The sequence below is a fragment of the Zonotrichia albicollis genome, chromosome 4 (assembly GCF_047830755.1).
Source record: "Zonotrichia albicollis isolate bZonAlb1 chromosome 4, bZonAlb1.hap1, whole genome shotgun sequence".
Classification (NCBI taxonomy): Eukaryota; Metazoa; Chordata; class Aves; order Passeriformes; family Passerellidae; genus Zonotrichia; species Zonotrichia albicollis.
The window spans coordinates 63956456-63973164 of NC_133822.1; positions in this window are offsets into that span (position 1 = coordinate 63956456).

Below are 16709 nucleotides of genomic sequence, written 5' to 3' on the forward strand. Positions count from 1 at the left end.
AAAAAGCCACAGCATATGTTGTAAATAGCAAAATGACCCGGTTTTGCAGAAGTTTTGCTTTTTATAGTACAGTGGGAATTCTATCAAATGAAACAGCTTCACTGCTTGCTTCTGTATGTCATATCAAGCTGAACAAGTGAACTGGATATAAGTATCTCCACTGCTTTTATCAAGATGTGAAATTGAGCAATAAAGTAAATCTTGCTGATGAGAAGGTAGATTTCATACAGCACCAGCTGAAGGAAAAGGGCTTCTCAGTTGCTCATCCTCAGGAACCCAGACAGGAAATCTCACCCTCAGATTTCACTCTTGGTTACCTGCTCCCTTGACAATACCTGTTCACACTGTCCACACAATGCAGCCATTCTCTTCCAGCCGATGAACTCCGGGTGGATCTATGTCAAATAGCAAAGTATTTTGATTGCAACACAAGCCTTTGAACTAAAGCTTCAGAGGAATGTTGGCACAGAACTAACAATGCCGAGCAATTAGCTTAAGTGCTCTCCCACTGAAATGTAATCACCATCTGAAATAAACCAGCTCCTGCTTCAGAGAGCAAAGAGAAGTTGCTTTTGGTCGGAAGTCACCTGGCAGGGGTTCTCCACGCCGGAGAGGACTGAGGAGGTGCCACATTTGCCCTCTGGTGCCGAGGCGTGAATGAGCCCTCCCGTCTCCGGCTGCGGGAGGCTCCTGGCGTGGAGGAGGTGGGCTGGGATCTCTCCTGGACCCCTCCGAGGAAAAATAGGCCTGGAAATATCGTGCAAAACTGGTTTGCTCAGGTATCCTGCAGGTCTCCTGAGCCTGTAGGAATGTTAGCATCAGAAATGGAAGCCGGGACTCCCCGGAGCACTGCAGCTCTTAGAGTGGCTCCCAAGGGAGCACAGAAAGGAGGGTTCCAAGCACCTGGGGCATCCATATCTGTTCAGCAAACTGGTGAGTGACCGCCCAGAGGATCCTTCACTGCCCTTTGTTACACTGCATCCTTTCTCACATGCTCAAACACTGTGTTAACCCAAGGCTGCACTGGACACCAACAAGGACAGAACATTAAGACACCCTACTAGACACTGGAAATGTATGGATATCTTCCTACACAGTCAGATGAAGTCTTTGGTGAGGAAAAGCTCTTGTAGAGGCTTTAGTGACCCAAGCTGACAAGTAGCAAAGAGAAGGATTTTGTGTTACACTCTTGGCAGCGTGATTACATCAGAAACTTATGTACAAGGATCCTTGTCTAGGCTGCCCAAAAATGAATGTTGTTGGAGCATGCAAAAGACAGTTAAATTGCAAGAATTCCTAAATAATGCCAATAATAAAATCCCCTTATTTTTGACCTGGGATAGTTTCTCTAGTGATACATCTGAGAGCAAGATATTGCAGATAAGAGTAGAGTGGGATGAAAGCAAGCCCTCCTGCAGCTGCCTTTGCTTTAGAGAAAGGCAGTCAGCACCATGCCCATAGCAGATCTGCACAAAGGCTGATGGGGCTGTGCCAAATGATCCTCACAAACGTGAAATAGGGAATATGATAAACTGGGCATAAGAGAGCAATAGCAATGCAAAGATCTTGATGATAAGCTAGAGTCAAATGCCTAAAAATGTCTTCCCACTTTACTCTGGAGGAGCTAAATTGGAATCTGTGCACTGCATAATACTGCCTCCCTACTCTCTGTGAAGAGACACATCCAGGTGATTCAGGTGTTCATCACACCCCAGGCACGCCTGCTTCCAGTCTATTCCCTTACACTTATGCAGGACTAGCAGTAATTTGAACATTCTTGACAGATGAATCTTTAACTCCCTGACAACACTAATTCTACAACCTCCCCATAGCCAGTTCTGGTCTATTGAGAGCATGATGCTAATAAGGCCAGGGCTGTAGATTCAATCCTCATACTGGCCATTTGCTATAGATTGGACTTAATGATCCTTTTGGGTCCCTACCAACACTGGATAATCTGTAACTTCTGTAACAAAAAATAAGACTGCAAATAAAAAAAAAAACAATCCTTGCTATATAAGTGTCTTTCTGACAAAAATGAAATTAACTAGTACTTGCCTTGTGCTCAGCAAAAATCTCAAAATTCTTATTGCTCTTTTGTTTGTATAATGATCTCCTCCTATATCATTAGGCTCTTAGCACACAATTACATCTTAACACTTAAAATCTTTTGTCTGTAGCAGAAAGCAGCTCTTTCAGAGTTACAGTCTTAACAATTCTTTCTAAACTAAGCAGTTTTTTAAGCTCCTCTCCAAACTTTCTTCAGCTATTTTCATTTAAAATGTAGGACATAAGATGAACATGTTCCCTTAGACAAGGCCTCCTGGTGTCCAAGAATGAAACACAACAGCATCAATATCTTCTTGCAATTGTCCCCTTGTCAATTCTGCTGCCTCTTGCTGCCACGCATTTGTCAACTAATTTTTGTTCCCTAAGTATACCAGCCTGTCCTACTCATCACTGAACTTCCTTTTACCATTTTAAACCACTTATACTGCTTACCAAAGTCATCCTGAATTTTGATCTTGCCTTTCACAGCCTATGTAATGCTTGCATCTATGTAGATTTTCTCTCTACCTTACCATTCACTGCTGTTGAAACCAACAGAGGAATAGAACCATTCTTGCCTCTTAGTTTGAGAAAAAAACACTGGCAAATTCTCTGGATGAAGCTTTCTAACCTTCTGTGTAAGTCCTCCTGAATCCTCTTTCCCTGGATTGTCAGTCCCATGATTCCCTCTCAAAACTTACCCTAAAATCAGGATATAATATACTGATTCTACTCTTTGCTCTTATCCTCTATGCTGGTTAACCTGTCCAGAAAGGAAGTCTGATTGATTTGACATTATGTAAGTGTAAATAAATGCATATTAGTTTCTTGTTACAGACTTAGGGGCCTGAAATAATTAATTATTTGATTTGAGATCTTTAGACTTATAAATATATTTTAATCCTTTCTTTTTCTCTTCACCCTAACCTTTTTTTTTCATAGTTAATAGTTTGTGGTAAGAGCTAGATTTTTTTTTAACTGTGGAGATACAGAAAAGCACTGAATATTTCATTCTATTCCCTGTTTTGTTCATTAGTTGCTTAGGTCCCCATAAATAATGGAACTGTATCTTCTCTAATCATTCCCTTACTTCTAACATAAGGTTATTGATTAATAAAGCTGTGGCTGCATAACAGTCTTTCCAGGGTGATAAATGTTCTGCATTTCCCAGCATTCTATAAAATTTTAAATTGCTCTAAGCAGAATTTTCAGCCATTTTGTATTCATCTTGTAGTTCAGCTGAACTTACCACATTTCTTGAGTTTGCTTAGGAGAATGTTGTGTGAGGTTGTATGAAAAGCTACAATAAAATCAAGCTAGTGTACAGCTCCTTCTTTAAAGAAAATTTTTCTAGCCTCCACAATTAAAATCTACAATGTTTAATTGCTGCTGCACACATAAAACTAAAGGCTCAAAAAAGAGAGAGACAGTTTTTAAAGTGATCCCAACCAGACCTATGAGGAGCCGTACGTGACTGTGCTCGCCATAGCTTCCACCTCTTACCAAACATGCAATGCAGGTGCTCAGAGCCTTTGCTTTCCTCAGTGTTTATGAAAATATAATCCTGTTTTTAAATCTGGATGTAATTAGTGGTAAGAAACTCCCATCAAATTAAACAGAGACTATTAGAGAGAGGTGCAGCAAAACTAGGCTGCAACCTTGTGACTGCCAATAAAGCTACCTGCCAGCAGCTCTGCTGTGCTGATCCAGCATCACAGAATATGGGCTTACATATCAGAATACGTCCCATCTGCTCTTGTGCAGTGTGAGATTATGTGAGTCTCAGCCATGAATGTATATGTTCATGTGGATGTTTGGGGCCAGTCCTGTTCAACATCTTCACTGATGATCTGGATGGGGATATTGAGTGCAGCCTCAGTAAATGTGATGATGCTAAGTTGAATGGAAGTGTTGGTCTGCTCAAGAGTAGGAAGACTCTGCAGGGAGACCTGGACAGACTCAATCAATGGGCTAAGGACAAATACATGAGGTTAAAAAGGTGACGTGCTGGACACTGCACTTGAGTTGCAGCAATAGCAAGCACTGCTACAGGCTGGGAGGGAAGGACTTGAGAGCTGTTCAGTAGAAAGGGACTTGAGGGTTCTGGCTGACAGTCAGCTCAATATGAGTCAGCATGTGCCCAGGTAGCCAAGAAGGCCAATGACATCTTGGTCCTTATCAAGAGCAGCACAGCCAGCAGGACTAAAGAAGTGATCATCCCTCTGTACTCAGCATGGGCAAGGCCTCACCCTGAGCGCTGTGACCAGCTCTGGGCCCCTCACCGTACAACAGGCTTTGAGGAGTGTGTCCAGCAAAGGGCAACAAAGCTCATGAAAATCTAGAAATGTGTCCTGAGAAGAGCAGCTAAGGGAGCCAGGTTTGTTTAGTCTCGGGAAGGAGCTCATTGCTCTCTGCAGCTCTCTGAAAGGAGGCTGTGGTGAGGTGTGGCCCAGTCTCTTCTACCGGGCCTTCAGTGAGAGGGCCAGAGGAAATGGCTTTAAGCTGAGACAGGGAAGATTCAGAATGGATTACAGAAAAAATGCTTCACTGTTAGGGTGGTCATGCAATGGAACAGGTTACTTAGGGAGGTGGTGGAGCCACCATCCCTGACAGTGTTTCTCTGGATCTGGCACTGTGTGGTGGTTTAGTGGTTTAGGAGTTACAGTGGTAGTGCTGGGTGGATGGTTGAACATGTTGCTCTCAAGGTCTCTCACAGCCTTGGTGATTCTATGATGATTCTGTGGTATTTGTACTCCTCTACTGCAATGTTTTCCACAATGACTCTGAATTGAGGAAGCAGCTGGGAAACTGATGCACAAGGGAAGCCAGCACTTCCCCAAAAGGCCCACATAGTTTCAGTACTTGTTTCATTCTCTATTTGTGTCCAGTGGTTAAGTATGGAAGGTTACTTGTGCCATGACCAGCTCCTTAACTCCATCAGATCAGCGTTCACATCTTTTCTCCATCCCCTAAATACTAAATTTTATTGTATGAAAAGATCCTTTAAACTAAATACATTTGAAACTGCCTACAGTTGTTTTCATTTTCCATTTCTCCTGATTTCTCTACTCTTTCTAATAATTTTGCTTTACTGTTTTCCAGTCTATATGGGTCCCTGCAATTGAATAATTATCCTGTCTTCATCCTGTGGGTTGTCTTCAAAATCACTCTGAATTTCACCCTGACAAAAAAACCAATTCTCTTTTCTTCTCTTTTTTGTGCTTCTGTCCTCTACTTTACCTTGTGTTTATTTGCTTTGACTTACTTTCTTTTTACATTTCAAGCTCCACAAGCAAGGACAATGCTGGGATGTGTAAAATGTATCATAATTGCATGAAGCCACCTAAGAAATAGGAATATAAAAAGGTTGTTTTTACAATCAAAATAAGCACATGTTCTTTACTGTTTCCTATAAAAAAGAAACAAATAGATTTGTGGCAAGACCTTGTTCCAGCACCTAACTGGTTCAATCTTTTCCTTCTCTCAGCCAAGCAGGCAGTAAGCAGACATGGTAACTGCTTTTTTCAGAGGCAGAGTGAGGGTAATGCCTTTGGGAGGCAGAGGTCTGCACTAACTGACATATGATGTGGCTAAAAACCAAGACAAGAGATGTGCTGTTTTCAATTATGTTATTTTATTTCACTTCATTGTTATCAATGATAATCTTTGGAGGAGCAAGGGAACAGTTGCTGCCTGCTGCCTCTGTTTGCCCAGTCATTCCACACAATATTCTTGCAGGATATTTTCCATGCAGAGACCCCACAGCACATCTGTTTCCAACATTTTAGAGGGAAAAGTTATTTTTAATACAAAGAGGGTATTAGCCACAACTACATGGGTGGGATTGACAGATTGATTTTGAAGCTATCCTTTGAGAATGACATTTATTAAGATTAATCCATGGGCCATTTTTCCCAATATGCACTTTTAAGCACCAAAACCAAGTGTGGTTTTCTTCCTACCAACAAATTTATGTCAACAGAACAAAGAGGACTTGAAATTCTGGTAAGTGAAAACTTTCTGGTGGACTGGCCACCTGTGTATTTTCAGTGCCAGTGTATCTCAAATATCTGCATAAACAAATCATAATTATTTTCCATGCAGAATAATTTATTTAATTTTTTTAATCAAACAATGCTTCAGCACTTCTTACTTCAATCTAGATGATCCTTAATTTCGTTTCTAGGAGATAGTCCTTGAAATAGTGGTTGTCTGAAGTGGTAGAATTATCACATACTTTAAATGTCAGCTCTGCTGAAATTGTGCAATTAGATCATGACTGATGTGGCTTTCTAAAAACCAAGTCTAAAATTTAACCCTAAAAGAGCCTTAGTCCAAGAAATTCACGCTAATGAAGAACACTGTGGAAGAATAAATCACTTTACTGCAGAATGCACATATAATTGAATGCTACAAAATTTACTTTAAAAGGATATTGGAAGTACCATTTGGAGTTGCAGAAAGTTTTGCTCCAAATTTCACTGTATGGGCTATTCATCTGTTAAGCAAACAAAAATGTCTCCAGGCAGAGAATTCAAGTTCAAGTCCCTGGTATTTCTCAACAACAATCAGATGAAGCAAAACATTAAAGGCAGTTCTGCAAATCTTCCTGTGAGATGAACATGAATTAAAAAGCCTGTTTGCCTGAAGGAATATTAAGTGAAAAAGCAACGGCAAGTCACACTACAAAACAATTGGGGCTGCAATCATGTGCTGTTTAACTGCCTGTTTGGGAGCCTTGTTCACTCATAAGCCCATTTTCTGGTATCCTAAGTGCTAGGTCAAAAACACTGAAGCCACAGAATGCAAATGTCTGGATCAGAGTAAAGTTATTCAGCAGGCAGCTCAAATCAACTTGGAAAAAACAGTGGCTTTGTAGCAGTAGATACTGTAAGCCAGATATTATCTTTTCATGCTGCAGTCTCTGGTTTTCCCACTGCTGCCCATAAGAATTTTACCCATTTTTTCTGTGCCTTCCTTCTCACTTCACCAAAAGGCCATTTTCTGCATTTGATTATTGTTTAATTTAAATGCAAATTCAGGATCAATCTCTTGTCTTCTTAGATATTTACTAGAAGTGGAACATTCATCTTAGATATGCACCATGTCACACCTACAAATTTTGATTTTGTTGTAAAGTCTGGCACCTGATGGGGAAACCCAGCTTCATTAACTTCATCAGCCACAGCCACAGGTTTTTTCTTGCTATCAGCTATGATATTGCTACTTGCATACAGCTTCTGCCCATCACAGTCCAGTTTGAAGTCAGGTGGGAGTATTGGATCTCCCAGATTTCTAGGGAGGAAGAAACTATGATAATGCACAATTGCAAGAATGGACTGTGGTCATGGGAAGTTCAGCAACCCATGTTGGTGAGCGCATGTAGAGCAGAGCAAAGCAATGGGTAGACAAGTGAGCCAAGAACATTTCCATCCTCCTTGCTGGGACAGCCATTACTGAATCCTAGCAGGACAAAGTCTAATTATATTTTCTATAGTTTTTGATAGTACTGCACATGTTGCTTGCAGAGCATTTTGGCTTCCCCTTCATGTAAAGGCAGCTTGCCACCAGCAGGGAAGAAGGGGTGTCCAGGAGAATTGCTGTGCACCACAGGAGAGCATGTGCCCATACAGATGAAGCGGCATTTCAGTTCAACACCTTTACATTTCAGCGACACATCAATGATGATTCCACAAGCAAGAGCCAAAGTAGTCTGGCAACAGTCCTGCTAAGAAGTTCTCACCATGTGTCCTTTACGCCTTTTTTTTTAATCTGTGTTGGGTCTTAAGCACTCTGCCTAAAGGGCTGTCTCATATTAACAGCCATTCTCCTCCAGACCCCAGGTGGGCAGCCTGTACCACTTTCCTGCTAGGGTGTCTCTGAGCAGGCTGGAGTAGAACTCCCTCCTTAGAGCCACCTGGGCTGGTCCCTCCTGCCATATGAGACTATGCAAGAGCAGAGAAGACAGAGAGTATCTGTAACAAGAGCATCTGTTCTGTTTTGCCAAGATCTTTAGTACCCAAACTACCAAGTAAGGCTGAATGCTGATAATTCGAGAGTTTTGCATGTTTTAGACACAGCAGTTGGCCCCTTAATATGTGTTTGGGCTGCAGCTCAATTTATTAACAGAAATGCTGTGATTATCCTGTCATGATCTTTAGAATCAATAGCTGCAAATCAAACTATTTGGACTTTTTCTTCTGGTCTATGAAGGGATGATGACTCTGGGTACATGAAATATTGTAGGTTACCGTTTCTTTCTAAACCTACAGTGGATTTTTTTGTGAAAATTACAGCTCTTAAATGAAAAGCAAAGTGTTGTAGCCCATCCATGTTTTTAACTTCCGAAGTAATATTTTGGCATAAGAAAACAATAGGCTTTGGGATAGTCAGCTACATTTGGAAAGAAATGTAAAATATAACAGCTACAACAATCATGTTAACTCAGCCACACTGTACACATATGACTCCTGTAATCATGAATGGGTGCAAAAAAAGAGAGACTTGATCTCATTTCCAGCGGGCTGGGTGCCTGCTGTGGCACCGAGCAGCTGAAGCACCAAGGGCTCTAGAGCAGTCCTGGACTGACTGCTACTTTCTCATTAGGGCACACAAAGACAGAAACGTTGCACATGAGCGACTGTTTAAAAAATGCAGTTGCTAATGGTGATCTAAGGCAGCACAGGAATCCGTGGCACAGCTTGGACCTGAAATTTAGCCTGTTGAGCGCTCTCTGCATGGGCAGATTACTGTCCAGTACAAATTGGACTAAAGTGTGTACCATCAAAGACATTATTTATTTTTATTTTTAATTATTAATTTCCTCCGTTCTTTGCATTTTGATTCACAATATTTGCATTGTAATACCTGAAGCCCTGATAGTTTAATAACAACATAAATTAATCACTGAGTTTTTCTATTAGGCTATCCTATCTGAAACAAATAAAAACCTATCTGAACAAATAATCTCTCAAGCATTAAGCTAAGCAGAATAGAAATAGAAGGAAATAATTTGGAACTACTGCACAAGCTCCATTTTTACAGAAGCTAGTGATGTTTATAATGAGTAGATTTTCTTTTAAAAGCACTAAAAACCATCCGAAGAATTGCTCAGACTAATTTCAAGAGGTCTAAAATTACAGAGACTCTACAGAAGCAAGCAGCATTAGAATCTACTCTTAAAAAAAAATCCCAAAATACCAAAGGTTCCAAACAAATCTAATAGAAATGAGGCCTTCTTGTTGACCTGGAATTCCACAGACTTTTCCTCTTGCTGTCATTGTGCAATACTTTCTTTGGGGGAAAAAAAGAGTGATGGCAGGAGGGAGAGAGAAAGGCAAGGGGAAACTTCAGTGAAAAGATTGGCAGTACTTCTTGGAACTGCTACTTGTGCATCCACATTGAAGTGAGTTTGTCCTATGAACGACAAGATAACTTTGAAACGGTTTGTTATTCACTAAATGACAATACTCAGAAAATTAACATCACTGCTGTATTGTTTTATGTTAGAAGAGCTCTCCATGACCTGAATTCTCTTTCTGAGCTTGATTTCATCTTCTAGTTTATAGAATCAGAGAATCATTTAGGTTGGAAAATATCACTAAGATTAAGTCCAACCCTTAAACCAGCTTTTCCAAGTCCGCTACTAAACAATGTCTCTAAGCTCTACATCTATGCTTATAAAGACCTTAATGGTGATTCAACCACTTCCCTGGGTAGCCTGTTCCAGTGCTTGACAACCCTTTCTGTGAAGAAGTTTTCTCTAATATCCAACTAAAATCTCCTCTGGTGTAACTTGAGGCCATTTCCCCTCATCCTATCCTTGTTACTTACCAGAAGAGAACAAACCCCACTTCAGTACAACCTCTTTTCAGGTAGTTGCAGAGCACAGTAATATCTCCTCAAGCCTTCATTTCTCCAAGTTGCACAACCTCAGCTCCCTCAGCTGCTCTTCACAAGACTTATGCTCTACACTCTATGTATTACTGTGTGGAAGCATGTAAGAATGTCTGACTTCATATATAATTTCTGTAGCTAGACAGATATTAACAGGAATCTGCCTGCCTTGGGGGACTGGTTGTAGTTTTATTTTGCTGCTGTCAGTAGCTTGAATTCAGCCCAGGACTTAGAGACTGAAAAAAATGCCATTGAATACCCACTCTCACAGAACCTGGAGAAGGCAACAGGTTTTAGGTTCAAACCAAGCACAACTCCAGTACAGCTTTCCTGTATCCAGAGGGAAGGTACACACTTGATGAGGATGCTCACTTAAAATATTGGTTCAGGACTACTGCTGCTAAAATCACTGAAAGTGATGACTATCCTCTGAGAGTAATCACATCTTTCTATGAAGTGAACAGATTTCATTCTAGTTCCTAACAAGCAAATACCAAAGTGATAAGAGAGGACACTGAATGCCCTCTCAGCTTTGTGGGCAATGCTTGCCTGATGAAACTGGGATTGAAAGGACAAGGTAGTACAAAGAGGTACAAAAAAGGGTTGCACCAGTTCAAACAGTAGGTTAAGAATGTTCTTTCACAAGGTTTCAAGCGCTTCTTCTCATCACTTTAAATCTGTTTGTAAGATAGTGACTGGGTGATAATGAATGCTATCCATTTACTGCACTTGCTGAATATATTGATTAATTGTGCACAACACTTTGAAGGTAAAGCACTGTGTTGTTAATAAACACGGTCTAATGATTCTCTCCTGGCTTTTTTAGCACTCCTCCTACTTTGTCCAAGGTGTAAATACCTTACTGCAGCTATAGGCAAGCAGGCTGGCCAGCTGCATGGGCCACATGCTGATTTCAGCTGAAGGCTTTCACATCAATTGTTTAGTGGCTGTTCCCCTCCATCGCCAACACACCGTGCTATCTCCTCTTGCTGTTTTCTTGCTGGCTTGCTTCGGGGGCAGGATAAGGGAATTTCCATGATTCCTGGTGAAAAGGGCCCTTCCTTTGCAGCAGGCTGCCACTTCCCTCTGCCTAATACACAAAGAAAGCAGACAACAGGAACACAACTGCTTTCACTAGCTGGTAAGAGTCTTTGAGTCGAACAAAATTACCTAACGAGAGGAAACACTAATTTCCTCTTCACTCTCTTCACCCTGCCTCAGAGCAATGCTAGGGAGGCATTTTTCTTTGAGAAACGAAAGAAATTTCCCAGCCACAGGAGTGTGACAGAAGAGGCTGCTGAAATCAGCTGTTAACACAGATTGATATGTTTTCACACCTAAAAAGACCTTTTGTTTCGTTTTCTCTCTTGGACTCCTGCAGCACATGTTTTGAAAACACAATGAATATTGCTTTCACATGAAATTGCAAGCATGCACGACTTTAAAGGAATTCAGAATCAGGCAAAGCACCACAGGAAAACAAAGAAGCAATGTGAACACTTAGCTGCTAACGCTGGCTGTCAGTGAGAATTAAACCTTTTGTAGGGCACCCGTGTCAACCTCACCTGGGTTAAGAGAGCTGCTCCATTAGGTGATGGAAGCACAGAGCTCGTGGGAACTGACCCTGACAACGATTATGCATGAGCTTCATTTTAAACCCATGGAAACACTCCCATTTGGGCTATCAAATATGAGACCAAGGCTGCAGAATCTTTTAGTGGGACACATATCTCAAACATTCAAAAATAAATAAGATTTTGGTTGTAGGTTGTTGCTGTTGTGAATACTCAAAGCAACTAAAAATGAAGCAAAATATCTCCTTCACTTCGTGTGATGCATGCATCAGTATTTTGAAACAAAATTATCAAAATCAGTCATCTCTGCAGCTAATCCTATGGCTCTTTTTCACTGCCTAACAGCATGACAGCAACCATATGAACCTTTTCCCATACTGAAACATACCTAAATCTCTCTTCTGTTTCAATCCCTTCATACTTACCAACTTCACTGGCTTCACATTTTTTCCTTTATGATACCAATTTGGCTACTTCTATCTCTAGACATTTTTTTTAATAAAATTTCCAGGAAATCAATATTTGCAAAAACCTCGGACTAGGACATGGTTCCAAATTTTTTATGAGGGAAGAGATAAAAATCCAAGCCATCAGTTCATAAGCCTTATTTTCTCAGGAAAACATGGCAAAAATAAGAATGTTTGTCAAACTACAAAAACTGCTAAAGGATCGAGGAGCAGACATAGTAAATGAAGGGGGTTTTTTCTACCCTTCTTTGCCAAATTAGATTTAAATGTGTTCTACAGAAATACTTATGATAAGCCTGTAATACAGCACTGTGATACATGGCAGTAACCATTTTGAATAGGATGCTATTAACACACAGAAGTCATCTGTCTGCTGCAATTCCATCAGACTATTCCATTCTGAGGTCAAAAATGTTTTTCCCCTATCCATCTGCTCCAGTTTTGGAGATTCATTGAATAAAGAAGACAAAAATTCTAAATGCTGAGCAAATCTATTTTAAGAAGTATATTTATCACAAATCTAATGTGTTGGATGACTAATAACATACATGTGTGCACTGTGCTTGCCAAAAAACATCAACATTTCCAAATAGTTACCACATTTACAATTAAAATAATGTATTTGCCAAATGTTTGGTTGTTTTTCTTTGTTTTATTCAAATGATGATTTCTCTTCTGTTCCAAGTGCAGAACAAAATTTCCTGGGTATCAGAAGCAAAACATTAGAGAGAGATTCTAATGTCTGATAGAGCCCCATTCTGCTCTCAGCTATACAATATTGCTTAGATTATATCTGACTTGTCATTGTTGTAGGAGGCCTAACAGTATCCTAACAAGGAAAACTGAAATGAGGCTTTAAATTTCGTCTCTTACAAGTCTCTTGCTTGTCAGTTGCAATTGTCCAGCCATTTCTCATGTTGCTTGATTTCTGGATTGTGCTGCCCCTCCTGCTGTCTCCGTCCATTTGTAAGTGATGGAGGCAGAAGAGGAGGGTGGCAGCAGGAGTTCACACTCACAGCACTCTCATGCCCCATGCTAACTGGTGTGCAGAAAGCTTAATGTGGGAATGTTCCTGCTGTCTTATTGACTTCTGCTCTGAGCTTGGGCCAGGGAGTGGAATCTCACAGAAAAATAGAAAAACAGACGATCAAAGAAGGAAACTGCATTGTCTCTTTGTGACAATCTCATTCTTAACCCTCCCACCTACTTCAAGTACAGACAGCTGCAACTTCAGTGGGATGTAGAAGTTGAAAGTCAAGTATTGTCAAAACCACAGATTTCAGAAGAGAAAACACAAATGAAGAACATAGTGATTGCTTCCCATGACTTTGTTCCCTTCTAACAGCAAAAAGCGATGTTGAGGCTTACCCAGTGGTTGATCTAGTGGTCTGCTGCCTGCATGTTCCATTCTCTCATCCCATTCCATTCTCATTCCAATATGCCACTGTAAGGACCATCCTGGCAAGGTAGTAAACCAGCTCAGGGAGAAATATCATCAGGCATTCTGGAAGCAGAATATATGGATCTCTTTTTCTTGTTTTCTGATTGTTGGCTTCCAAAAGAGGCTTATTTTATGGGGTCAGATATATACCAAACCAGACCAAAAGGCTGGGCAATTATCTGGCCAGAATCAGGGAAGGGGATGGGATCCGTCAATCATTGAAGAGAACCTTAAACCAGCTTAGCTATAATGTGAAACCCCTCTTGAAGAAATTAATTGTCAAGGACGTGTTACAAGGGGAAGGACACTCAAACAGAGGGACTAGGTGTTCATTAATCATCATTTGCTACTTTCAGCATTCATTTCCTTACTCCCATGTATCACCACGCTGAGGGAACTGCTTGGGAGAGGTGCCAAAGGCAGCAGAAATAGAGTGAATATTTGGGAGACAGGAGATACAGATACAAGCTCCAGGTGCTGCTTTAGTATGATGAACAGTCTCAAGATTCAATATCCCTGCTCCAGGCTCTGAGCTGTTAGGTGAGAGGTGGCTGCTGCAGGAATCACATCATTGGGTTAGGGTTGCATTGAGGGTATTTTAGTTTGGGCACTGGGCAGCTATGCAGGACTTGGCTTAATTCCAGCATGCCAAAGGAGTATACCTTTCATCTAGTTAGATCTCCATGTTTGCTCTTTTCTCTAATGAAGGTGAAGTTCATCCTCCTAGACAGTTATTTCACTAGTTAAGTTATATTTTATTACTTTTAGATCATTTTCTTCCTCAGACAGCTAAAACGCGAAGCTAAATGCAAACCAAAACAAATCCAGCAAGACTAAATAACATCTTCGAGGTACTATAACATTGGCATAGGTCATCTAATCCTTGTAGACTTTACCTTCACTAGAAGCATTGCACACTCAATAAGCACACCCATTGATTGACAGGATCCACACTCCCCTTACCAGCATGGTTCAATTCTTCTCCATTTCAGTACATCACTCTCCCAAGGCCTTTTTAGCTCAGAATTCCAAGTTTCATATAATAGCAGTACAGCTTGCAGAGCAACTGAGGCAATCTTTTCACTGTATTCACCACTGGCAAGGGCTCAGCTGAAGGATCAGGGCCACTGTTGAGAATTGCATTTCAGAGATGAAGCTGCCCAGTTACACAAGCTCAGAAAATAATCAGAGACCTAGAAAATTCAGAAAATACATGAAAAGTTTGAATGAATGGTAGAGGAGAAGTGTAAAGAATGAAGGCTTAGAGAAGGCATAATCACAGTTTTCAAATACATAAAAGGTTTTTGTGAAGAGACAAGAACAACCTACCTGCTTTAACATCCTTTTTAAACTAAGGGGAAAGTGTTTCATCTGCAGTAAGGAAGATTCAGATAGGATATTAGGATTACAGTAACAGTTAAGAGGTAGACAGATGGCTGCAAAATGCTCAGACCTCCATCAATGGAGATTTTTAGGAGAGCATAGAATCATAGAATTATGGAATACTTTGGGTTGGAAGGCACCTTGTAAAACTCATCTAATCTAACTCCCTTTAAAGAGCAGGGACATCTACAACTAGATCAGGTTGCTGAGAACTCTGTCCAGCCTGATTTTGAGTATTTCCAGTGATGGGGCATTGACTACCTCTCTAGGTAGCCTGTACCAGTGTATCACCTCTCTCACTGTAGGAAATTCCCTTTTATCTACTCTAAACCAACCCTTTTTTAGTTTAAAATCCTTATCTCTTGTCCTACAGTAACAAGCCCAGTTAAAATGCTTCTCCCCATCTTTCTTATAGATGCCTTCAGATACTGAAAGGCTGCAATAAGGTCACCCTGGAGCCCATATCTTCTCCAGGCTGAACAGCCCAACTCTCTCAGCCTTTCCTCATGGGAAAGGGGCTCCAGTCCTCTGATCAACGCCATGCTCCTCCTCTGGGCAAACAAGTTAAAATTTACCTGTAGGTATATGTGATACTGTCCCAAGTCAGGGCTATGTTCTAAATACCTCAGAGGTCCTTTCCAGCAGCCTGGGTCTGTGAATCGCCATGTGTGAGGTCACACAGTAGACCCAGTCCCAGGAGGAAAACCACAAGTTGCAGAGGGCCTTCTCCATCCAGTGGCAACTCTTTGTGTGGCAAGTCTTGGAAGGAGGCACCACTCTGGATGAGGAGCTTTCTTGAAGGAAAGAAGCATTCAGAACTACCAAAAAGGTGACAAAAACCCTGATTTGCCTGTGCCACTGTGCAGGACAGTTCCTTAGTTGATGTGATGCGACTGAATTTGCTTTGCGATCTGCTTTCTCAGAGGAGCACAGTTTATGCAAGAATTACTAGAATGAAATATAGCTGCAGCCTCAACTATTAATCACTTTGGAAATGAAACCCCAGGCTTTCTTGCACTGCATACAGGAAAGGAATACAAGCACAGACTTGATGCATATATATGTGTATATATACACACACATAAAACAGATCCATTGGAAAACAGAGCATCTGTGTTTTGTATTTGCAGAAACCTATACAAACCCTCACAATTCACTTCAGATTGCATGAGTTCCAGTTATGTGATGTGCCTGTGATAAACATGGGGTTTATTACATCCTGAGTTATTGTCCACAAGAAAATAACTTAATCTTCTAATAAATTAAAACATGAAAAAATCCAGGCATTTTTAAGACTGATGAAAAGAGGACATTGAGATTTTGCAATATCCTGATGAACTAGAGCTGTTTACTGCAGACAAAAGACAGCAAGTGCACTTTGGCTAGTTCTACATTGCATCTCTCTGAGGACAAACACCACTTTATTCTGGCCTGAGTCCAAGTGAACCAACCGTTTTCATCAAGAACATTTTTAGATACTCTGACAGAGTGGCAAAGGCACTCCAAATGTGATTAATGGCAATGGGAGATCACACCAAAGGTTAGTGCTTTTTCAGCTGTTGGCCGCTGTTCTTAAACCAGAGATTTGGATGCATGCTGGCCACCTATTTCACCCACTCATGCAGGGCAGTTTTCATATGGCAAATGAAGATTGCACTGCAGTTCTGGTAGGCAAATGTAACTGAGATGTGCAGGATAATTGCAAGTTTATTAGTCCATCTTCGTGCTGCTATCTAACCAAAATCCATCGAGTTGGATATCCCAGGCCTAGCAAACCTCATGATTTATGTATGCCAAAAGCTGCTTTCAAATACGTTCATCCTTTTACCATCTCCCATGAGCATCAAAACATCCAGTATGTCTAGCAGGATGCCATGTATTTATTTTTCCATGTTGCTC